The sequence below is a fragment of the Neopsephotus bourkii genome, unplaced genomic scaffold (assembly GCF_033783945.1).
Source record: "Neopsephotus bourkii isolate Nb327-2 ecotype Australia unplaced genomic scaffold, CSIRO-AGI_Nbou_v1 NB_722, whole genome shotgun sequence".
Lineage (NCBI taxonomy): Eukaryota > Metazoa > Chordata > Aves > Psittaciformes > Psittacidae > Neopsephotus > Neopsephotus bourkii.
In genome coordinates, this window is record NW_026901221.1 from 44,593 (window position 1) to 67,866 (window position 23,274).

General features: G+C 40.7%; 1 long non-coding RNA gene across 2 annotated transcripts; it reads right to left on the reverse strand.

The window, feature by feature from the left end:
• Positions 1 to 10: 10 nt before the first annotated feature.
• On the reverse strand, positions 11 to 8,056 carry LOC133212639 (uncharacterized). Of its 2 annotated transcripts, none has more exons than XR_009725558.1 (4): positions 7,994 to 8,056; positions 5,340 to 5,420; positions 1,328 to 1,404; positions 11 to 46 (listed from the first exon to the last, which is right to left on the reverse strand). It is a non-coding gene; the product is annotated as an uncharacterized LOC133212639 (long non-coding RNA). The 2 variants fall into 2 exon arrangements; XR_009725559.1 differs by lacking the exon at positions 11 to 46 and adding an exon at positions 197 to 324.
• Positions 8,057 to 23,274: the final 15,218 nt, after the last annotated feature.

The window sequence follows — 23,274 nt, forward strand, 5'->3', positions numbered from 1 at the left end:
AGCAGGATGAGTCCCAGTGTTCCTTGTGAAATTATATACTTTTAACCTGAAAAAAAAAATAATAAAAATTTAGAGGTGAATGTGTTTTTCTGCAATAGTTAGTGTTGCTTTTATTTACTCTAAAGGAGTGAGGATCAAAGAATATGTTGCCACCCATAAGCATTGTGGAAGGTAATTACAGCAGATTTATGTGCAGGATGGAAAATCTGTGTAGGATACCTGGCATCTCCAGGGGTATTCTCACATGTCTTTACAGTGTTATCTGATGAAAAAGGGAGTTCTCAATGCTGAGTCAAAAGCAAACAGCCAAAAGAGAGGTTTTGCCTGCATCCGCATAGGATAAGAAACACTGAAACACTTCATTTAGCACATACACAGAAAATTCACATCAGAGCTCTTGCTCGTGTTGGGATGTTCTAGGCCTCTAAAAATGTGTATCCTACAGAGGTACGAGTGTCCATGCGGACTTTGAACCCAATTGTAATTTATTTCACAGTGTGCTCAACCAAAGCTTTTTATTCTCATTCAGATACCTATTTCTGATGTGTGGACATCCACCAAATTGCATCTGGTTTGGGTCCACACTTGCTTACGCTTGCTAAATGAAGCCTTATTTGCATTAAAATTTGACCACTCACCCACTGCTGCAACTCCACAAAGGCTGGATTTGTTTAAAAAAGAAAGCTAGAGAAGGGTGCAAGTCTGGTGTGAATTCAACTGAGAATTTCCGCATCAGCTAATGTTGAATGAAAGCCATATCAAAAGCCACAATAAATAATTTAGATATTATCAAGTAATGCATGCACTACCTGGTCAAGGAGCCACTGGGAGAAAAACCCTTCTCCAGTAACCACAGTAATCACCTCAAGATAAACTCATGCAGTGGGCACAGAACATTCTAAAGTCACTGGTCCATTAGCATTCAGGTCAGGATCAAGGTTATTAGGCAGCACTCCAGCCTGGGTAGCACTATGGAGGCTGTGTGCCTCGGGGGATATCTGCATAATGAGGTGCCCTGGCAGTGGAGGGGATGTGCACCTGCTACTTTGGGCCACGTGATGGGCATATGTAGAAGTGGCAGAATAAGAGCTACCTATTTCCCCCTAGAGCTGCAGGCAACACCCAACATGTAGCCAAGGGGTGGACAGTTTGCTTTAATGCACATGGGGGCAACAGTAATAAAAGACACCTTTTCTCCCTTCTCCTTTGTTATCCAGCTGCAATGAAATGGCCAGGCACAAGTCTGAGCTTGAGGTTTTAGAGATGCACAGGAGCAGGAACAGGCGAGGAGCATCCTTAGCAACCTCCACAAGGGACATAACCATACCAGCCATCAGCTGGGTGAAGTTTGGCAGCACTTCTGATTTCATCTTGAGAAGATACAAATGGCCTGGCTGAGGGAAGCTAAGGAAGAAAAAGAAGACTCAGCTGTAGCTACAATAAAGCAAGAATATCCCCGTTAAGAGCACAAGAGTGTCTTGGAACTATTTATACCCTTAGATAGAACAAGATCAGTTCAAACCTTCCTACTAACATACCCTGTATGAGCAGCCAGCAAACAGATGTGGGTAAGGAACACTGTTCTTTCTCCCCTGCCACATAGCCCCATGATAAGATACAGAAGTTCATGCGGTGAAACAGCAACAGAGTGGGGACCCTGTGATAGTCACTGGCTGCGCTATTCAAGCTGTGCCATGGGGAAGCATGATATTAATGCCACTGCTCTTTCCCCTAGAAACACTGGCTTGGCAGGGCTGACCAAAGAGGACACAGCTTTTGCAGAAGTCTCAGTTTTCCGTGTTAAAAGCCTTTCCTTTTTATGCCTGCATGTATTCAAAAATCACTTCTTTCAGATCCACAGTCTGAAAGGGAGTAATTTTGCACGGATCACAGAAATGCACCATATACTTTCCTCTTACTTAAAAGGACTGGAGGCTATTAACTTCCCCCAAAATTCATTAGTCAATGGACCTATAATCCAGCCTTCAGTGAATGAAACCAGATCATACCAACTTGTTTCCAAGATAGAAACTACTGCAGACTCTGAATGACAGCCAAAGCTGCAACTCCTTGTCTGCAAGAGTTTCCAGACATCATTCAAAGACCAGACATCACACTGAACTTGTCACCTTTGTTGAAGAGGGCTTCTTTGTATGAAAGCAGCAAAGCAGACCTGTAGACTGAGGAAGGAGACCACAGATGTAACCCTGCAGAGGAACAACATTACTTTGACCATCAGCCCAATCAGTCTTCCCTGAGAAATTATAATGCAGATTTCTCCATTGGTGAGATTCCAGCTCCTTGATGAGAAAAGGCTGAGGTCACCAGCCACTGTCATTGACCTCAAAGACAAGAGGAGGATCACAGTAGACTAAAAAAATTGTACAACTCAAAGTCATCTCCCTCTTCACCTGAAAACTAGGATGAGGATGCTAAGAAAACCTTACCTGCCTATTTCAGAATTTCCTAAACCATGGAGCTTCTTGCAGAACAAGAAATCAGTGGCGAGACGTCAGATGAGATAGATAGACCTCTCTCTGGCTTAGTCCTCATTGGTTCCTACATGCTGCTAAACCCTGGGTTGCATCTGAACACCACCTATGGTGCTGCTGAACCCAAGACCACTCTTAGTATTTCTATAGATCCTGATAAAATACTGTCTTATTTTGTAGTACATGTAAATATTTTATGTGGGGAAGTCTTCTTTCCTCATAGTTTTTCTATGCGTTATTATTCAAGATCCAGGTTGAGTTTATTTTTTTTTATTTTTCATTGCATTAGCACAGATTTGAAGGAAATATGTAGGTGGGGAACATAATGCTCCCAATTGAACTGCACTAGCAAGCACACACTACAGTAGTTTAGAGATTAAAAACAGGATCATTTGGATGCATAGATTTGAATATGATTTATGGATCACTTCCAGAGACATTATTGTTGCTTATCATTCAGACGACTGTGAAAGTGAAGACTATGAGGGAAATCATGCAAGAGATACATTGCCTATAGAATGGGGAAAAACATTAAATCTTGGAGTGGCTGATGCAGCAATTAATATTGCAACCTTCACTGCCTTCAATGCATGGAAGAAAAGGGCAAGATTGCCTGGGTCTGCTTCCCATAAATAACTGATCTCGAGACTTAAAGGGAGAGACAGGCTTAAACACACATTACATACTAAAACCCTTTTTGCATTTGCCGTGAAAGAAATGCTTAAAACGATAGTCACTGAATCAGGAATTTGTGTACAGGTATGGTAGCCAGAACTGTTGGCTGCAGCAGCTGCACGTACAGAGTGCAACTTATCAGGGCAACCACATCTTCAGCAGGTATGGATGAGGTGAGGAGGTGTGCTATACCTTGTTCTGCTGCTGTGCAAGGAAGGACGCTTGGTGTCTAAAGATCTTGACTGGAACAGTTATTACAGTTCCTACAGCTGAAATTCAGAGGCTACGATTTAGACACCTACATGACATATTTTTAGTGGATTCATTTCTTTTGTTAGCCTGGTCTAGACCAGTCTGTAAGTGCCAAACGGAAGGAAGCGCTGACACAGCACTCCTGATTTTCCTAAGTTGTCTTCAAACAGTAGGCTAAATCTACTGATTTCAGCAAAGCTTACCCTGATGTCAGGCAAGCTTACCCTGATGTCATATATGTCAGGCAAGAATCATGTTGTTCATGCATTATATCCGTCACTGTGAGGACAAAAACCCCACATATCTGACCAAGCTGCCTCAAATGAGATCTTTGTTTTGGCATACCGTTTCTGACAGAAAATAATGTAAGATGCAGTAAAGCACTCCTATTCCTCAAAGCAGCTGATGTGTGGACACACCCAACTCCGTACAGAGACAACTAAAATCAAGTAAACATGCAAAGGATTGTCAGAACAAAATCCTGGAAGCATTTGGCCAGCACATCAATATCTTTCCCTAACCTCCTTAATGGATGCTGTTTTCCTGCGAGGATTATGGGTCCTTGGCCAACAGTTATATTTACCCTTGAAAGCATTTTTTTTTTCACATATGAATTTATAACATTCAAATAAGACTTTTTATTTTTTCTTCACAGTTTTGTTATGTGTGAGCTGCTTAATAAAAGTAATTACCAATATTTTTTGACAACTGGAATAAAAATTTAAATTTTTGGTTGTGCAAAGAAAAATTGTGCTTTTTCATCAAGAAACTTTCTTCAAATTTTGAGAAATGACCCAGCGACTGCAAAGTTAATGAGTCATGATTGCATTTCCAAACTGAAAAAGTTAAGACCCCTGAGAGAGGAAAAAGATTTTGCTCAAAAACATCAAATATTGCTGTCTTGAAACCAGCTGTGAAAGTCAGAAATTATTTATGGAATTCATGTTTACAAGCTTTTAATTAAAGGGGCTGGAGGGCGGTGTGCTAAGAGGGTAATCTAAGAGTGAAATATAATAATAATAACCCTAATTCAGCCTCACTGTAGATTTCCACTGGTGTGACTTATTTGGAATACTAGAGGACGAACAATGGAAGTGCTAAGAAGAGCTGTATTATAACGTAATTATGGTCACATTATAAATAGTGAACATATCAGTACTGGACACAGTACAGTACACATCAGGATATAAACAGGACAATTTTTTCTCTAACTACCTTACTTGCTGCCAACAGTGTAACACTGATGTGGCCCAAATGTTGTCTTCTGAGCTGCTGCTTCTTCCAGAAAGGTCAGGCTCAGCAACACATTAGTGGTGTGGTGAGCTTTGTGTTTGGTGGATTTGGATAGAAGACGCGTGTAGAGAGAAGTTCAAGGTAGCTAACCACTTGCACAGAGAAGGGGAACAATGCAGTCCCAGATGCTCAGCCAGCAAGAGGAGGAAAAGAAAGCGGCACACTTCAGGTGTCCTGTATTCTTAGCTATATATGAAGCACAACAGTTCTGCTGGCTGCATTTAAAGAGGCTCTCGGCTGGTCCCTGGTCTTCTGGGCTTATTCTCTTCAGTTCTGATGCCAACCAGAACAAAAAATGTACCTCTCTCAAGAGAATGCCTAACAGTTTTATTAGAATGAGGCCTGAAAGACTTGGCCAACAGGTGGCAAAAGGGCTGTACATCCAGCAGAGAGGACACAAGACCATTAGGAAGACTTTGCCCTCCCCATCCCTCCCGCTTCCTTGCCCCCCCCCAAAGGAAATACAGTACGGAAAGTCCTAGTTAGTTCAATTAATTATCCACCGGCCATTCACTTAAGAGACCTTGTTACAAATATATCCTCATCACAATGACAGGAAATCTATCTGAAAAGTCTGCAAAAAGGCTATTAATGAAGGGAGTTTCTAATGCCAATAAGCTGAAATACCTTTTTGCTCCTTTCGCCAGTAGTACCTGTGGGTCATTTCTGGGGTCAGCAGTGGTGTGCAGAGTAAAGACTCTACCAGTGCTGGAGAAGAAAAAAAAAAAAAGCAGAAGAAAAATAGGACTTCAGCATTGTCAATCTTTTATCCTTGAACGGTACACTAGAGGCTGACATTTAATACCCTAAGGATATAGATGTTTGAAAGCTGGTTATTGTAACAAAGGAAACCATCCAAACTCTGCAAGACCAAATGGATCAGATAAAACTGACACTGAGATAAATCTGGTTTACATCCATTCTTGCAAAAGTTTTGTTAATCTATGTAGTTATAGCTTTCCTGGCGTAAAAGGAAAGGGAGAAAAAAAAGAACACTACATTACAGCAAGTAAACGTCTTGTCCCTATTTGTAATTTCCAAAGTGTAACATGATGGTCAGAGAACATTTTTCTCTCAGATCTTGGGTGAACTCTATTAAATAGAGAAAGATAAAGAAAAAATTGAGAAACAACACAGAGAGTGAGAGAGAGCATGAGGACAAACATGCATGCTCTTTCTGGTTGAACTTCCATGCTAACGTGGATTCTGTTTGTTTGTTTAACACACAAATTCAGATCCTTCGTAGACAAAGACTCATCTTCCAACCAGTCAGAAACTTTAACACCTACTCTTCATTATCCAGTATTTATACCGCCAGATTGGACTTTCATATGGAAGCCTGGAGCAATGCTGGTACAGATGGCAAGATGACTCTCATGAGATTGATGACTCCAAAGAAATATACAGTATTAAGTCAGAAGGTGCAAATGTTAACATTCCAGTGCAGAAAGAAATATTCCTTGCATACACTTCCCAGGTTTGTTTTCTCATGCATTACAAAGAGAAAGAAAAAGCCCTCGACACACCTCGTAGCTGGCAAACGAATGATAAATTTACTTTAGTTTCTTTTGTATGTCAACTGTTCATGCCTCAGGTACTTAACCTTTACTTTAAAAACATGGTTCAGATCCTAGCCTTGAAGGTGGGTGGGAAGGGGGGGATGGTATTCCTGTAAATGTTTCATTTAACAAAGGCACTACTATAAGAAGGTTCAGTGGTGAGACTCTGAATGGTATTTATTGTTTCAGATTTCAGGGCTTCCATACATCTGCTGCCTGTCAAAGGCAGATACCACATTCATAAAACAAGTGCCCTGTCTGAAAAAAAAAAAAAAGGAAGGGAAAAAAAAAGGACTTTCTTCTCTGAGGCTCAGCCTCCAGGATTATGCAAGATGGGAAGCTGCAGGAAGTGAAAGTTCTAATTTGCTGTAAAGATGATCAACAAGAAAATCTTTTCTTACAAGAGGAAAGGGAAATTTTTACTTTCTTTTTTATATCTGGGGGCCCTGATGCAGCAAAGCACTTGAAGAACTATCTCTATTCAGAAAAGCTCTTAAACATGTTCTTATGCCTCTCCATATTCAGTAAAGTGTCTAAGAACTTGCTTAGCTGAAGTAGAGCCCTAAAGAAGAACCATTTATATTTACACTAACTAAGCAGCTCGTTTTACAAGTCCCATTACATGATTTCTGACTTTATTAGGTCTGGAATGTATATTTCACCCATGGTGAGAAACATGCTCATTCATTTCTTATGATATCATAGTCTTCTCCATGGTAATCTAGTGCTATGTGAGGAAAAACAATAGAAGAGAAAACTTTTCATGCCGAGATGAAGACGGATAAGGAATTATGTTCAGCCGGGTGGGAGAATATATAAGAGGAACAAAACCACAGAGAGACTGATTCTGAGGATCTGATTTATTTAGTATCTGGAATTGGCCATAAAGTGTGGGCAATGAAAAGAGGAGCTGACCTCAATGCCTCCTTAGCAGCAATCAGAAATTCATTTCAGTGTGTGAGCATTTAATTAGCTTCACTGAGTTTACAAGACCTTCAGTCATTTTAAGATACTCCAGGCAACTACACCACGCATAAGATTACCCTGAATCTGGAATGCCAGCCACTTAAGAAGCATGTCTGGAGAGTTTTAATTGAAGGGGACTCCTTTGTTTTTATATCCATTTGATGTGCCATTACCTTTTCCTTCACCACAAATTTACACTGAGGAATTCAACTAGTCCAAACAATTGTTTTAATCAGTAAATTACAGAAAACCTTGAAGAAAGTTTAAGGTTTTTCTGTGTCTAGGAAAAGTCAAATAGCACTATTAAATTTTTAGAGCTAATCTAATAGTTATACAGTGCAGTCAGTGCACAACTTCAGGCAGCTGGGGAGACTCATCACCTTCCCCCTTCTTTCAGAGGACCTGAAATATATTGCCTGCATGCATTTATTGCATGCATACAATAAATATATATGGAATGGGATTCACTAACAGGAGGCAATTACTAATTTTATTATGGCTTCATGAGGTCTGTATATCAAGCTCCTCTCCCTGGCAAGGATGAGGAATTGCTAAATACGGTTAATTTCTGGGTTGATCTTATTTATATACTGGACACTAATCCCCTTCATATATCTCATGTGCTTCTTTCTTCTCAGAGATACTGTCCCTCAGTGACCTCCTCCTAGCATTTCATTAAATGCCTTCAGCCTCAGTAAATTACAGCACTTTAAAAACATTGAGTTTAGCATATAAAAAGAGAGAGAGTTTCTGTACACTGCCATGGGATAAGGTGCAGCGAAAATCCCATACAAGCTGAACTGTACTTCCTAATCAAATGGGTGTAACAGATGGCTGCTAGAGCAAGCCATCACAATGGAAATATCTGCAGTTCTCATGGTAACGGAATCTGCCAGGTCTGAGGGATTTGCTGTTTTCCAGGACATCTGAGCTGCAATCTCTTTCGAGCTGTCTAGCAGTCTCAGTCTCGCTCTCTCTCACTCTCTCAGCATGATGGAGATAGAGTTGAAAAGTGGAGCCTGATTTTGCATTCCAGCTGTGATTAAAGACATGCATACACAAACGCACACACGCGCGCGCGCACACACACAGAATCAATAGCACTGCATATTCATTATGCTATCTAGAACCTCATTAACCACTCAGGCAGAACAGGAAGGAAATTTTATTATGCTTTCTTCTTTAGGGAGGAAAAGAAAGAAAGGTAATGGAAGAGAGCAGGAGAGAGGAAAATAACATGCATATGAGGAATTAAGATGCATGAGACATACCTTTTAATAAAGACATGGAGCAGTGTTTAAACTAGCAGTTGTTTCCATTTCATGGCAGTATGTCAAGATGACTTAAGATAGCCGGGTGAAACATCTGGCCTGGAAAAAAAAATAAAAAAAAATAAAAATCAGGATGTCAGATTTCCAAAATATAATATAGAATCTATGGAAGAAGGAGAAGGAGAAGAAAAAACAGAACAACTGTGTACCTTAGTACTAAATGAAAACATGTGCCAGACCTCCTGGTACCAAGTAATTAGAAAGGTGATCCTTCTTATAAGATTTAGGCTAGCATAAAGACAGCAAGTTTTAATTATTAATCTAACAGACTAGATTTAAACCCATAGAGCTCTCTTAAAAGGTTCTTATATTTCTGCGTGCAATTCAGAACTATCATGAGGAAGAAAACAATCAGTCATAAGACTTTAATAAAAGTCTTTCTTAAAGTTCTTATCAATTTAAAGAAAGGAGAAGCATACTGCCTTCTTTGCTAGACTACCTGCTAGAAAGCTCACAGAGGGTTGATTCACAGCTGCCTATTCTCTTGGGTATTTGTGCCTGAAGATCAAACAACATGTAAGAATTCAGCTGTGGCTCAAAATGGAAACAAAGAGGACCATTCTTAAGCCATGTGATATAAAAAGCTACAGGCTGTAGATCGTAGCCCTCAGCATGCTGATCCACCACATTGTCCTTGAGGGAACTACAGTTACATACACATGACAGCCAAAGAGTTGGCAAAATGCTTTCCAGAATAAAATAGCTGGATTTTCTTTTTTCATGACTTAGAATAATCCAGGCAATGCAAGCTCCTAAAGTACCCACTCAAGAGTTGGGTTATTCTAAGAATGTGTTCATGATAACTTCCTTCTCCATGTGACAGATGTACCAACATGGAGAGCTGCTATGCTGGACCTTGTCTTCACCAACAGGGAGGGGCTGGTGGGGAATGTGAAGCTGAATGACAGACTTGGCTGCAGTGACCATGAAATGGTAGATTTTGAGATACTTAGCACAGTGAGGTGGGCATGCAGCAAGCTCACTGCTCTGGACTTCAGAAGAGCAGACTTTGGTCTCTTCAAGGATCTGCTTCATAGAGTACCATGGAATAGAGCTCTGGAAGGAACAGGGGCCCAAAAAAAAAAGGATCATATTTAAGGATCACCTCCTGCATTCCAACAAAGATTAAATCAGGGAAAAACAACAGGAGGCCTGCGCCATGAACAAGATGCTCCTGGACAAAGTCAAACACTAAAAGGAAGCCTACAGAGGGTGGAAACACAGGTAGCTTGGGAGGAATACAGAGAAAATATCCCAGCAGCCACAGATCAACTAGGAAAGTTAAAGCTGGGAAAGCTCAGGCCCTGGTAGAAGGTTCAAGACCATCTAAGGAACCTGAAAGTGCACAAGTCCATGGGACCTGATGAGATGCATCCATGAGTACTGCGGGAACTAGCAGATGAAGTGGCTAAGCCACTATCTGTCATATTGGAGAAGTCATTGCAGTCCACTGAGTTTCCCACTGACTGGAAAAGGAGAACTATAACCTTGATTTCTATATAGGTAAAAAGGGAAGACCTGGGGAACTAGGCCAGTCAGTCTCACTTCAGTGGCCAACAAGATCATGGTAATTATGCCAAGCCACATGGAAAATGAGAAGGTGATCTATGACAGCTAACATGGCTTCACTAAGAGCAAATTGTGCCTGACAAATCTGGTGGTTTTCTACGACAGGGTTACAGCAATTACTGATAAAGGAAGAGTGACTGTCATCATCTACCTGGACTTGTGCAAAGTGTTTGACACTGTCCCACAAAACATCCTTGTCTGTAAACTGGAGAGGCATGGATTTGACAGATGGGGGTTTGAGTGGATAAAGTATTGGCTGGATGGTTGTACTCAAAGAGTTGTGGTCAATGGTTTGATATCAAAATGGAGATCTGTAACAAGTAGCTTTCCTCAGGGGTCCATACTGGGACCAGTACTGTCAGTATCTTCATCAACATAGTGGGATTGAGCACACCATCAGTAAGTTTGCTGCCAACACTAAGCTGTGTGGTTCGGTTGATCTGCTGGAGGGAAGGAATGCCATCCAGAGGGACCTTGACAAGCTTGTGAGGTGGGCTGATGCCAGCCTTATGAAGTTTAACCATCCCAAGTGCAAGGTCCTACACCTGGGTCAGAGCAATCCCAGGCACAGCTACAGGTTGGGCAGAGAAGAGATTCAGAGCAGCCCTGTGGAGAAGGACTTGGGGGTGCTGGTCGATGAGAAAACGAACATGAGCCAGCTTCAGTGTGCGCTTGCAGCCCAGAAAGCCAACTGTATCCTGGGCTGCATCAAAAGGAGTGTGACCAGCAGGTTGAAGGAGGTGATCCTGCCCCTTTACTCTTCTCTCATGAGACCTGATGAGGTTAGGGTGAGAGGTACTGTATTCAGCTCTGGGACCTTATTAGTGTATATAAATATATAAAGGGGGAGTGTCACGAGGATGGAGCCAGGCTCTTCTCAGTGGCAAACAATGAAAGGACAAGGGGTAATGGGTACAAATTGGAGCACAAGAGGTTCCACTTAAACCTGAGAAGAAACTTCTTCTCAGTGAGGGTGATGGAACACTGGAACAGGCTGCCCAGGGAGGTTGTGGAATCTCCTTCTTTGGAGACATTCAAAACCCGCCTGGACACGTTCCTGTGTAACCTTATCTAGGTGTTCCTGCTCCGGCAGGGGGATTGGACTAGATGATCTTTTGAGGTCCCTTCCAATCTCTAACATACTGTGATACTGTGATACTGTGACCCCCAAAATAAGAAGGACGTGGACCTGCTGGATTGAGGCCAGAGGAAGGCCACAAAGATGCTCAGAGGGCTGGAGCACCTCCTGCATGAAGACAGGGTGTGAGAGTTGGGTTTCTTCAGCCTGGAGAAGAGAAGGCTCCAGAAAGACCTGGAAGCAGCTTCCAGTGCCTAGAATGGGCCTACAGGAAATCTGGAGAGGGACTTTTTACAAAGGCAAGTAGTGACAGGACAAGGGCGAATGGCTTTAAACTGACAGAAGGGAGATATAGATTAGACAGTAGGAAGAGGTCCTTTACTATGTGGGTGATGAGATACTGGAATAGGTTGCCCCAAGAAGCGGTGGATGCCCCATCCCCAGATTTGTTCAAAGCCAGGCTGATGGGGCTTTGAGTGAACTGCTCTACTGGAAGGTGTCTCTGCCCATGGAAGGGAGGTTGGAACTACATGATCTTTAAGGTCCCTTCTAACCCAAACTATTCTGTGATTCTATGGCATTTTCTAACTATCATGCAGCACTGAAGAATGTTTTATGTGACTTTTTCTGAAGCCTGAAATGCTTTTAGCCCAACTCTATCCCACTGTAGTAACGATTTCTGGATGAGAAATGTAGTTCTTAAGTTTGGTTGGTTAGTTTCAAGTAGATATATAGAGCTAAATTACAACAGTACTGCATTATACCTTCGGGGACCTCCAGACAGGTTAACAAGTTAGAAATAGCTGCTGTTGCCAAGCAAAGATGTCTGCAACAACAGCATAATAGTGATAATTGCTTGCATTTGTACTGGGCCTTCAGCACTCAGTAAGATGAAGGTTACAGCCAATCACATCTGCTTACAGCAAGCAATGACTTGAGTCACAAGGAGTACCTCAAAGTTCAGTAGGCCTTCTCATGCTGCAACATGCATGGCTACTTAGAAGGAGTTAGCAGAGCTCAAATCCATGTTCACTTTCTTCCACTTTTGTGCAAACTAAATAGCATGCATAGTCCTTCACCTGACTATGACAGGCAGCCAGTCCTGGAGTGAACCTGGGACTGATTTTCAAATGAATGTCACATTTAACTGAATCAGTAGAAGATTTCAGATCCTTTCTTAAAATAGAGCTTCCATTCACAATAAGGAAAATGGTGCATAGTTTTACCTTTTAACAAAGGAAAAGCAGTTCTGAGTGGGAGTGAGGGGTAACAGAAGAACATGAAGAGGTAATTCTGTTCATCACCCCATCATCTGGGACGCTAAGTGTCTGCATTTCCCTGTGAAGTCAGTTGTGACTGTCAATGCCACAGGCACACATACCATTCTTCTCTGTTGTACTCAGCACTATGTAGACAAGCATTCTGCAAATACAACCCCCAACATGGCTGGTCAGAAATTGTTTATGCAACTTGGAATATCAGGGTTAACACTGTTGTTCTTGGCACAACCATCCCAGCCTCAGCAATGACACAAGAAACTTTAATACATTCTTACTTGATAGAGCAACCCTTCAAGTAACTGACTGTTCAGCATTGCACTGCACTGCTATTACTGCACCACTAGTATTTAAGAGATCAGAGAGTTCCTTGCTAAACACTTTATTGAAAGTCTGACTAAGATTGGATCCACATGAAAGACAAAACAGCTGCCATGTGATGTGATCAATGGTGCTCCAAGCCATCGAGCTTCACACATTGAATTTACCCAGTTCCTGGGGTCTCTTAACTGTTCCTCAAACAGGTAATCTTAGCACACACAAGTCTATCTGCAAAGAGCTCCCTTCTCTAGATACCATTCCCTCCTATTCAGAAACACTTTGTTAATAAGTCAGTTTTGCCCATCTGCCAAAATCTGCTGCCCACTCTCCCAGATGGTGCACTTATTTGTTTCCACTGGCAAGTACCCTGATCACCCTGTGCCTGCTCACCTTGCTTTGCAGACTAGGTACCTACATCCTATTACTCTGCCAAACCACCAAGCTTACTCATTTCTGCCATGGTTCTCACGAATTACATTCCTTGGAGATCAGGATAGCAAGAAAACATCCTTGCCTGTCTAAAGGCTTTCTTTTCCCTAGTCAGAGCTTAAGTATCTCACCTTTAACATCAGCAAGCTGTCCAGAGTCCCCACACATCTGGTAGTCCTTAACAGGTTCTCCTTCACCCAGTCCTAATCATACATTCCTGAAACATTGTCCAGCTTGAGCCCTGATATACCCTTTCATTTGGGACACCTCCATCATGTATTTCTGATGTAGGAGATCCAGCAACTCCAGCAAATTTCATGTTCTCCAGTGAAGCTGAACCAGTCTTCAGCTACACTCTGTGGTGGTCCTTATTCATCCCAAGCTATATCAGAAGATTGCCTTTCAATATTAGCATGTGTTCATGGTACCTTTTAACAGCTGAAGCTCTGAAATGTCCTGCATTGGGTAAACAGTTTATTTCAGTCCAAGATTGTTCTTGGTCCCCACCTGACTCCATCCCTGACAGAAAAATCATCAGGAGGTAAAATTAGTGGGGTGGTGCAAGCTGGTATCATAAAACTCCAAAATGGACCTTCATGGTATTTCAATTCTAATTACGCTCTTTGCAGCCTGGTTAGTAGACACTTCTCCATCAATTTTCGCATTTGTGTTGACAACACTGGATTGCAAGAGTTGCTTTTGTCATTTCTGTGACCTCCATATTCCATTGTTCTTGCTTTCTGGGCAGGAGCTAAGGGACTGTATTTCTAACACTCACAGCCACAATGCAGGGAAGGAATCTTCTCATACCCAATGGCCTCACATTCCCAGCTGCTACAGAGAGCGTACTACAGACCTGCCACTGCACATTGATTGGGGATCTGACCTATAGTATTTACACAGCAATGGATCCCCAGGATTTGGTATTTTAATAATAACAAAAAATACCTAAACATCCCGTTTCACCCAAAGGTGGTCCTTCCTGGCAATTTCCTGTAGAGATCCCAGCCCCTAGATTCCTCAACCGAGTGAGCCTTTCCCATCCCCTGCAGGGACTTAGCGCACTTCACATACCACAGCAAATCTGCTTCAGTCAATCAGCTTCTGCAGCTCGCTGCAGGCTTCCAACACCTGCTAACAGGAGGGGACAACAGAAGAGCCCTGTCCCACCCCTTCACATATAGTATTGCCTTATTCTTCAGAAATACTGCTCAGACCTTGGCGCTCCATTACAGGATGCTCCTATAAATACACTGCACTTTCAGAGGGAGGAAGCGAGCATGCTCTAGTAAATATTTCAGCAATGAAGTGGCATGGAGTTCTTAATGCTTGTCATTTTTCAATATAAGAAACTCTCCATCAGAAGGTACTCTATACTCAAGGGAGAAAATGTGCATTCTAACAACAACAGGACAGCCAGCGGCCAACACCTTATCAGTATTAGCTTTCCTTGAAAACATGTTTGGCTCTTCCTCCACTCTACCACCTAACGTTCAGGAAGCACTTGATTTAATAAGAAGGTTCATAATGTCAAGTTACAGACACCATGAGAGGCAAGCCTGGTAAAGTATTTTTGGCAAATCAACAAATTATATTACAAAAAAAAGAAATCTCATCCATCTCCAAGAAGAAAAAAATATTAGTTTTGTTTTGGTTTGTTTTGTTTTTTTTCCTAAAGTGCTTTTCTCTGTGTGTTAAGCTCTGTGGTGGTGCATAAGTGCTTAGGAGGATCAGGAGGGGGGAAGCAGCAGAGCATGGTGGTCTGGAAAACTGTGTGCAAGCAAGGAGTCAGGGGATGCAAGCCTTAGAGATGGCTCTGCTGACACTAACCTAGTTGTTTTATGGGAATAATACTGATTGCTGAGCACAGTAATGCTGTCAAGACTAACTAGGACCGCCTAAAACAGGGACAAAGAGAAGGAACGTATTTTACAGCATGCCTGAAGCCCAGACAGAAGAGCTCCATGGCAACATGCAGGGATCTGTTATTCTTCCATTTATTCTCAAACGCAGCTCCTGGCATTAATGTGATCTCTATACCATGAGGCAGGAAGGATCTTTGCTCTTCTTTCTCAGCAAGCTGCCAAGTTGCAGCTCTTTCGTCTGCCTTATCCGTCCTCGTGAGTGGGGCTGAGAGGGTTACACAGCTTTGCAAAACTCTTCTGGGATGCCTTATGAGATAAAGAAACCCCAGAAGACAGTTTCTGCAGGGTCTTGAAAACTCTTTTCTGTGGCAGGTGATGAATATCTCTAGTCCTGCAGTGTACAAACACTTGCTGATAGGCTTAACTTTACATGTGTGATGATTTCTAGAAATCGGACATTTCATGAGCATGTGCATATACACACAAAAGAAAAAGTCCTGGTCCCATTCCGCACATCTTCTCTTGCATCAGTCTGAAAACTGCTTGTAGTGACTAGAACAAAGTTCATACCATATTTCCTTTAGATACTGGAAGGGAACAAAAAAATCAGAACTGTAGCAAGTGCAATATTTCATTCTTTCCCTCACGTACTCAGCAGACATTGTAATCAAGCTTCCCCACTTGAAGACACCCTTCCTGCAAGTATGGAAATGGGAAGTGTCTGTTTCTCAGATTTGTGAAATGTCATCTTATCAAAGCTGTTATAAAAGAGACAGGACAGACTGTCACCTGACTGCAGAATGGGAGATATGTTCTGTTGCTTTCCTGCAGAGGTGACCTTGGACCTCTCTTTCACTTCCAAAGCTTTATCTGTCTTGATCATTTAGATGCTAAGTTCGTAGGAGGAACAGAAAAGCATTTTCTACTGTATGTAAAGCATACAGCACAATGATTCCCTCTCAGGTGAGGTAATGTGTCTGTATAAATACTTTCTTTTTTTGTGTGAAGCTTAAAACATCTGCAAAGACATCAAAAGAGGAATGAGCATACTGCATAGTAACACAATGCAGCTGACAACTAGCTGATCTAAGATTACTTGAAGTTCCCTTGCAAGCTGTTCCTCCCATCGCTCATCCATAATGTCATTTGGTCAAATTCTAAACAAATGTGGCACAATACAAAATAAACAGCTGTGGTTCAAAGGGAGCATGCAAGGCACAGGCCCTCACAGCAATTGCCCAGAGGAGAGGCAGAAAAGGGCCCCTTCTAGCAGGAAGTGTGAAGAACTCACGATTATAAAGACTGTACATTTGCCTTTCAAATCTAAAGGAACAATAAAAACCAAGAGAGCAGACTGAAAGACATATCTTCTTTACTTATTTATTTACATATCCTTTGCAATAAATAAACTTTCCAATTTCAACGTTTGGCAAGGTGACAGTCTAAAATGGATCAGGGAAGATAACTGATAAATACAGGAGAAGAAAGTACATTTAGAAAAAGGCAAAGTCTCCTCCATAAATAAGAGGTTCATTCTGAGAAAGATTATTGCCCAGACCTCGAGGCTGACACCTGAAATCAAATCACCCTTAATGGGTAATGTGAACATTTTTAGAAAAATAAAATAAAATAAAATAAAATAAAATAAAATAAAATAAAATAAAATAAAATAAAATAAAATAAAATAAAATAAAATAAAATAAAATAAATTAAAATAAAATTAAATTAAATTAAATTAAATTAAATTAAAATAAAAAGAAAGCCACTGTAGCTCTTTGGCTCTGGATTATAGAAGAAACAAGATTTGCTTCTGACCTCACTTTTTATCAATTTAAACCAACAAAGAAATCATGGTTTACTCTTGGTAAGCTTCACTTTCCATAACAATAAGGTTTTTTCCATGTTCTTCTGCTCTTAACTGGAAGAGGCTGCTGCATTGTTTAGAAACAAGCTTCTTCCACATCTTGGTTCCTGTTGTGCTTAGCTATTTTCCAAGGTTCTTAATATACAATCACCCTACACAGAGACAGGTAAAGCAACACATTTTTCACCTGAACAAGAGGCTCTGGAGGAACAAATTGTCTGGAATAAAAGCTCAGAATCCAAGCTTCAGAAGAGTTTGGACTTCTGGCCCAATTGTTCAGGCGTGCTTAAGTATTTACATTTCCCATATGAATAACAGTCCACATTATTGTAGCTCACATGAGGGTTTTTGGCTTCTGCCAGTCTAAATAAAATGATTTGAAACTGAATCATTTCCTGCAATTTAATTTCATAGCTGAATGAAAACTATAGTAAGATAAGGTCACAAACACATGGAAATACCTCCAGAAAGCCATCTAACCCTCTGGGTTGCTTCAAGTGAAACCCTTAACTGACTACAGTAGGTTTTGTTATTGTTATGGCGTGAAAATACTCCTGCAGGAGATGGTCAATGACCAGTAGCAGCCAAGACAGTGTGGCAATTGCATGGCAGCTAGGTTTTCCACCTCCTGCCGGAGAAGAAAGGAATGCTTCCCAAGCTCTGTATATCTCAGCTGTTTCGACTGAGGATCAATATTGCCGAGGCAGAGACAGAGGGAAAGAGCAAACAACCAGCAAATGGAAAAGCAACTGCAGCCTGCCACCTTCACAGAGAAGGGAGATAAAAGCTTGCCACACTCTGAAATCTAATATGCCAAGTCACCTGGAATCAGTGTCTCCTGAAAAGGGCAAGCCTGCTCAACATCTCAGCCCACCCCCCTTCCAGAACTGAAGCACCAGTATCTGGAAAGCTGTAGCCTTATTAGACTCATTAAAGGCTAACTGGCATTTACAGCTCACGTCAAGATCAGGTGTCAGAAGGAGCAAGAACCCTGTAAAATATGCGTATAACCAATGTGCTACAGAACAGTCTCCATTCTCCAGGAGACATACGCTCTCTTTTTAGGAGCAGACAAGGGATGTGTTGTCTTACCCATTACATGAGCCAAAAAGCAATTCTGGGGTGCTGAAGAGCCCTCTGAGAAAATAACCACTGAAAAAACACCTCAGCAGTAACAAGTTCTGTCAGAAGGCTGAAGTTTCAGTCCAATGTAATGTGTCTTTAAAAAGTACCATGTCTACACTACTGTATTGCTTACTTTCTGAAGCTAAGCCAGAGGGATGTACATAGTAAGATCTTTGTCTCATTTCAGGGAGGATACAGGATAAAGATTCTGTGCCAGTAATCTTCCCTGGATTAATGGTTTCTCTTTTATCTGCTGTATTTCTGCTCAGATGTCTTTGCTCTGAATGAGTCAGTGGAATGCAAATTATGGGTACAGTCAGTCTGAAAATATTTAAATCTAGCTTTGCACTGCACTGCAGGTTTGTGGGAAAAAAACCCACACATACATAAATATACATGCTGAAGAAAGGGCAGGTGAAAATTACAGACATATCAATAATGCAAAAAAAATAAAAATAACAAAAAACCACCCTGTAGCGGGTCAAATTGATAAGAGATTAATTTTTCTGGGGATTTTTGTTTGCTTGTTTGTGTATTTGTTTGTTTGTTTGTTTTCCAAAAGATCAGCATTTAGATGCTTGTTATGAATGGGTGAGAAAAATCTGCAACGTTCCTTTTCTAAGCTGCAGACACTAGACAACAATGCATTTGTGGGAACAGGAACCTGATTTTATTTAGGCTGCTAAATGCACAATCTTCATTATCCCAACAAGCGTCTTCCTAAAGATAGCACTCTCTTAATCCTGAAAAAGGAGACAACAGACAGTCTAGGCATGATTTCTTTGGATTTTTTCCCTTTCCTTTTTCTAAGATATATTTAATGTGTTTATTTATTTATTTATTTATTTTCATTCTCCTGGGATATGTTTCTTCTCCTCTTCTGCTTAGGGCATAAGTACTCTTTTAACAAGTGATTGCACTCCATAAGCAACCTGGTAAGGGGGGTTTAGAACTGTAGCTCTGTTTGAGAAGCCAGGAGAGAACCCATGGATCTTTGTCATGAGTTTCAGCAGAAGCAGTCCTCAAATAGGGGATAACAAACCAGAAGTATTACAGACTATAGATACCTAAAAGAGAGCATGGAGGATCTCCAAGCGATTTTGCATACTGCAGTGGGATGATAGAAGGAGAAGTGGGAAGAGAATGAGCACTTGGTCAAGTTTGGGAATGACCAGTTAACTTCCTGGCCTTCTGCAGTTTCTGTGGGGGCTGGCTTTGACACACTATGTTCTTTCAGTAAGGGACATGTCCTGGAGTAAGCAGTAGCTTTCTAATTAAGGATGCTTTAAAAAGTAAACTCTGCAGGAAAAGAGAAAAAAACCCCAACATTAACCTCGTAACTACTACTCTACTTAATATTAAACCAAATAGCATCATAAATTGTGCAATCAAGACCATTTGCAGCAGAGTATTAAGCTCTCTAGCCCATTATAAAAACAAAGAAAGCCTACCTCTGAAAAGCTGCCTATAAATCCAGCTGCAACAAAACAAACAAATAAAACAAAGACTTATATCATCTACCCAGTCCATGTGGGACTTGAGAATTAGTTAGCAGGAAGAGTCTGCTTTTAACAAAATATAAGACATTTTTATTTTGATGGCTTTCCAATTATCTACCTTTTCTTCTAAACTTGCCATAATTAAGAAAAAATATATTGAATTTATATGAAACATGGAATTGTTTAAACTAATCTTAAAATTTAAGATTAAGTTAAATTTAAGAAACTTAATCTTAAAATTTAAGATTAAGTTAAGCTAAATTAAAAATAAGATTAAAACTTAAACTGATCTTACTTTACCATAGGCTTGTGCCTATCTTCTATCTTCAAGGTAGAAAATTAACATAGTTTACCATTAGTTTTCATTGAAAAAATACATAGAATTTCATGAAGAACAGATACTTCCCACATCCACTTTCAAAACATGTTTAAAAAAATGGCAATCTATTGACAAAAATTAACTTTTAGGGGAAATAACAGCAATTCCATCAAGTAAGCCATTTTCTAATATCTGTTTTCTTTAAATGTCTCACAAAAACAGTTGGCCTGTCCCCAGAAAGAGGAGATACTTTCAGTGCTGGGTAGTCTGCTTCCAGGTTGTTTGTGAGTCTGTTGGTGCATCAAATACATCAAGCACTTGCACCACCACAGGATCAGCAGCTGGAGGTGAGGAGCTGATCCATTGTTGTGCAATTCCCAAATGATAACTCAACAAACTCTTCCAAAGAAATGTGAAACCACACTCAGCTCTGGTATGTTGTGATTGATGGTTAACTAGTGAAGGCCAGAAGTTCTTCCAGCTCTACATGAATGATCGATGAACAAAGTACTTCTGGCAACTTCTAAAACTTCCACAGATATTCATGTGAACCTCAAGACCAGGACAGTTAGGCAAAAAGGCAATGAGAGATTAAAACTACTTTTGCTAGATAAGCCTGCCTTACAGTGAAACAATATAGCTGCTCTACAGAGGAGTTAGTGAAAGAAAGGAGTCTCTGTGGTCATTTTTACAGTGAGGACAAGCTAATGATGACCTTCCTCACAGGCTAGCAGGGTCATTCTGCATGGCTGATGCCATCAGCTTAGCTAGGAAAGCTGTTCATAAGCAGGGAGCTCAAAATCTAACTGTAATTATGTACTGAATCAAACTGACGAGCTAGTCACTACTGCTGTGAAGCATCTGACTGACTTTGCCAATGATCCTCACAATTTCACTTGGTTCACAATGGTCACATTGGTTTCAGCTGGGTAAGGCTCTGCTACATGAGCAAAGAGCTCACAGCTTAGTCTCAGATTTATAGTTCAGATGGATTTTATCTGCCTTTTACGATTTCCTGAAAACCACTTACAAGGCAAGATTCACTTCAGCTTACAAGACTCCTGATACCCATGTGCATCTGCTTCATTTATAGGTAAGAAAACAAGGCGGCTTCTTGGTTATCTTGCAACCAAATTCCTGTATCAGACTTCTGTTTTCACCATACTGGTGGCCACACTTTCACTGTCAGCAACTGAATATGATCTCCATCTTGCGATTTATATAATATTTACAGCATTACAGAAATGCACAGTAGAAATACAATTATTATTCTTATCTCTTTCAAAAGACAGCATGCATTTCCCTGCCTGAGATCATCTTCTCTGGGGACCCATTTTAAATAAAACCACTGCGTTCTGAAAACGTGTCTTTAGCATGAGACCTGAGCATTTTCTATCTTGGCCAAAATAAAATGCAAGAAATTGAATCAAAGTATATTCCTAAAACTATGTATTTCTCCTCTCTCTTTCCTACACGAACAGAAACCCTGGAAGATGACAGATTTCAAACTCATTATATGGCATGAAACAATATTTAGAAGCACAGTGCATAACACAGCTACTTTACAATGTGTCCAAACAAACACAAAATTAACCTTTCATGGCTAAGAGAGTGCATTTTTTAGCCCAGTCTTTAACTTAATAATTTCTTTACAGGAGAAAAAAGCTTATATGCTATTAAACAGTTCCTAGAGTCCTAGGTCAAACAAAGTGAGGAATGAATAGGTCCATTCATGCCTCAGACAGGATAATTCTGGTAAAGCTGTTGCTGACAGTGTTAAAGAGCAGTGATGGAGGAGTCTGGCCTTGTTGTCATTCTAATTGTGACCACGAGTGACAAAAAATATGTTCCTTTTGCCAGAGGACCAATCTTTCAGGTTTGTAAAATCTAAGCTGTGCTTATGTCAGTTGAAATTCAAGGGGAAAAAAATTATGCACTTAGGTGTGTGCTTTGTTTAAGGCTGCAGTGGGTCTGACATGGCAAAACAGGGAAAGGCTAGTAATTTTAAGGCACTAAAATGAGAAGAAGGGTGGTACCAAAGTGTGAAACCAGTCCATGGTCTAACCCACTCACCATCTCTGCCACCTAACTTCTTTGTGACGCTGTCATAAACCCCTGATCTCTAAATACTGTGGATCTTCACATGGGCGAGTGGGTTCAGTTTGGAAAAGGTCATTTGGTGCATGCCCATATCCTCCTTGTTCTCCAAAGGGAACCTCCAGAGCCAGAAGGATTCTCCAAGTAACACTGCAGAACAAATAAAGCGAAAAATGACTAAAACAGCTATCATAAAAAATCAGGAAAACTGTCACAGGCTAAACCCCATTCTCAGTTACAGCAATATACCTCTCCTTCATCCCTCGCTTCAAATCATACTAAGTATCAAAGAAGCATTTTCTCACCCAAACAGAATACCATTTTCCTTAGAAAGGAACTAAATCCAATGAATTAAACATTATCCTTCACAACAACAAAGGGAAATTAGTATCCCCTCTTACTTTCTTCTTCAGCAGGGCAAGGTAGGGACTTCACCCCAGACAGACAATTGAAATAGCTCCCATAGGTATTTCCTATACCACTCTTTCAGAGGGACCATATTAAAAATAAACTAATGCTGTAGGCAGCTTTGGAAAATGACTTCAATGGTATTTATTGCTTTGATAGGGTCAGTGCACAGTATGTGCATGTTGCCTTTTAAACATATGTTTCAGGCAAAGAATCAAAGCTAATTTCAGTGTGTGAAAAGCAAGCAGATTTCATTACTGATTGTGACTTTAACTTCAAAATGATAAGGATGCTGGATGTAGGTTCTCAAAACTGAATGTCCAAATGGGAATTTATGATGTAGAACTTCAGCTTTATCATCCATGGGCTTCAATGCAGAAAGAAGAAAGAAATTCTTTGCTAGCGGAATCTCACTGTTAACCCATAAGCCAGCTGCCTATTTCCCCCCTCTCCTCTAATTCTCCCTACAGCTATTTCCTCTCCATAACATGTTAAAGCAAGAATGGCCATTGGCACTAACCATTTTTGGCATCCAAGCAGCAGATATGAAAGAGATCTGAATTTTTTTTTTTCCACCACCACAATGCAGCCCCGCTTCAACTCCTTGTGGAAGTGTCAGCAGAATTCATAACAAACTCAATACAATCTAAGTCTCAAAGTGTAATAAAAGGCCTGTTATCAAGTCTTTTTTTTTTTTCTTTAATGAGGATTCCTCCTATATTATTACATCAGCTCTAGCTCCCAACTTCAGGCAGCCACCTATAATAACCTTTCCTATATGATATATAAAAGGAGCATACATAAGCAGCAACAAGTGACGATGCAGGGCTTTGCCCAGTGTTTTGTAGAAAATCA